This window comes from Monodon monoceros, unplaced genomic scaffold (genome assembly GCF_005190385.1).
Source record: "Monodon monoceros isolate NGI ecotype Baffin Bay Population unplaced genomic scaffold, NGI_Narwhal_1 Contig1697_ctg1, whole genome shotgun sequence".
Taxonomy (NCBI): Eukaryota; Metazoa; Chordata; class Mammalia; order Artiodactyla; family Monodontidae; genus Monodon; species Monodon monoceros.
Genome location: NW_021697568.1, coordinates 1 through 2,453, shown reverse-complemented (window position 1 = coordinate 2,453; position 2,453 = coordinate 1). Strand labels below are relative to the sequence as shown.

Below are 2,453 nucleotides of genomic sequence, written 5' to 3'. Positions count from 1 at the left end.
GGTGCCGTCGCTTGTGGATCGTTACTTCACTCGCTGGTACAAAGCGGGTAAGTGGAGAATGATGTCAGTCTCTTCTGGGCCCAATTTGTCCGACAGTATAGGGACTATGTTGAGAGATCATAAGCCACACGCACCTTCCCCAGCGCTTCCTCCCCACGTCAGAAGGAACTGGATCTCTCTGTTCCTCTGTAGGCCAAGGGAATGGCATTTGCAAGGACGTGGAAAACAGCAGGGTGCATTCTGGGTAGGGCGAGCGCAGTGTGAGTTCACGAGGGTGGGTCGTTTGCGGGAAGATGGTAGACTAAGGCGAGATCCCCGAGGAAGACAGGAGCTGGATTGCAATCTCCTTGAGTGCCTAAAGGGATTTGAGGGGCTCAGTCCTCCAAGAAGAGGCGATACATAAAATGATTTAAATGGTAGCGGTCTAAACTAAGGTAGAGGCATAGGGATGGAGAGGAGAGGGTGGGTTAGAATAGAGGCATTTAGAAAGCAGAATCTACAGTTTTACTTAAAGGAAGTCGCTGGTAATACACATTTGCCACTTAGAAGTAGGTATCCTGTTGTACAGCTTTGTGTACCCAGCAAATATCAGCGATGAGAGCATCATCGGGGACCCTCCTGGAACCCAACTTGCTCCCATTCATTTAGGGATAATAGGTGTACTCATCTTTTACAACACTGAACTATTTTACAATAGCATACGTTTTATTAGCCAGACTTAGTGTAACCAACTGTCCGGTTTACCCTGGATTGAGGTGTTTTCGGGAATCCATTACTTTCAGCGCTAACATCAGGACAGTCCTGAGCGAACCAGAATGAGTTAAGTCTCTCTAAAATTGACCGACAAAGCATGCTACTAAATTAAATAAAGAATACATTACTAATCATTTTTTTCTAATAGAAATGATTGTACTCATTTTAAAGTGAGGATAAAAAAAGGTGGAGCAAAGAGTTAATCATCATTTTAACATTGAATGAATGATTCCATCTGGACCAGATGTCTTTAAATACTTTATGGTCAGCCTTTAGGTATATCTTTTTGAGTAATGAAGGGATACCAGTGATATATGTGTCCCGCCTTCATAATTAACTACCTATATGAACCAAAGAAAGTACTACACAGTGGTAGTAAATATTGACTCAACAGCCGTCAGACTCATTCATTTTTTCTAGATGTCAAAGGAAAACCCTGTGAGGACCACTGTATACTCCAACACTCTAACCGGTAAGCAAATTGGGAATTTTAAATGATCAAAAAAAATTTTTTTCTGTCATTGTAGCCTGGTATGGTCTTGTATTGAATAAATATTCATTAAATGATTATCTCCCACTGTATTGAGATGGTATTATTTATAGTAGGAGTTTGGTTGACAAGAATGAGTCTTTCAGTGCCTAAGCTAAACAAATAAACTGGCTTACCCAAACATCCAAATGGAGGACCACACCCTCAGTCGGCTACTACCTCAAGAAACCAGCCTGTGCCTAACCACTGAAGTGGCCAAGCCCGTGGAGAGGGCTAGGGTAGAAGCACAGATGGTATCCTGTCCATACCGGCATGCCTTAGTTTTCTCTCTTCCTCCTCCGTGCTGTCTAAACACCTGTGGTACGCTTCCCTTTTGAGGAAGGAAATTCAGTCCCATTTCCTCCATTTTTATTACTGCATTCTTCTCTTCAGGTAAGCTCCAATAGTAGCCAGAGGAAAATGGGGGGAAATGATAGGCTGACTAAACAAATGTCAGCTCAGCTCTTCTTGTGCCAGTAGGAATACTGTGTTATAGGAGGAAGAATCATACCAAGCAATAATACAGGATCAATTTTTGCTCCTCGTAGAGTACGTGTCATCACACTGGCAGGATCCCATCCAGTTCTTCAAAGTGGAAAAGTAATTAAAAGCATTTCCTATCAAATCAGTACCAACTGTAGCAGACTTCAGAACAAAGTCTCTGGGAAATTTAAGTGGGTATGTTCCTGTATTTCTCTACTTAAATCCTCTATTGTCATAATAATGATAGAGCCAGCCAGTCTTAGAACCCAGTAATGTATGCTCAGCATACTTCGCTGGCAGTTAGAGATGATTTTAAGAATACTTAAGCTCTAAGGAAATTCTCAGGCCAAAAAAATGAGGTATTTCAGAAGGTATATTATCTGTCATACTAGCTTCTGGGCCACCATCCCTATCATCCCCAGGATGAAGGAAGGAGAAGGTGGGCCTTTGAAAGAACAACACTAATACCAATATAACAAGATATTTTGTCCCTTCCTGTTTTAAGCCAGTATTTCGAATTCTATAAAATATAGATGATCAGTACTTTATCATAAATTTTCACATGTGAATTTAAAAGTAAAATAAAGTCCTGAGGTAGTGAAAAAAAAACCAATCTGGGAAAATATACAGTATTTGCTTCATATCAGTTGCCATTCCTAAATCATTGCCAATTTAACACACATCTAGC

General features: G+C 41.0%; 1 long non-coding RNA gene across 1 annotated transcript; it reads left to right on the top strand.

Moving 5' to 3' along the window:
* Positions 1–2,436, top strand: LOC114890775. The gene is made up of 3 exons (XR_003792362.1): positions 1–47; positions 1,174–1,225; positions 1,831–2,436. It is a non-coding gene; the product is annotated as an uncharacterized LOC114890775 (long non-coding RNA).
* Positions 2,437–2,453: the final 17 nt, after the last annotated feature.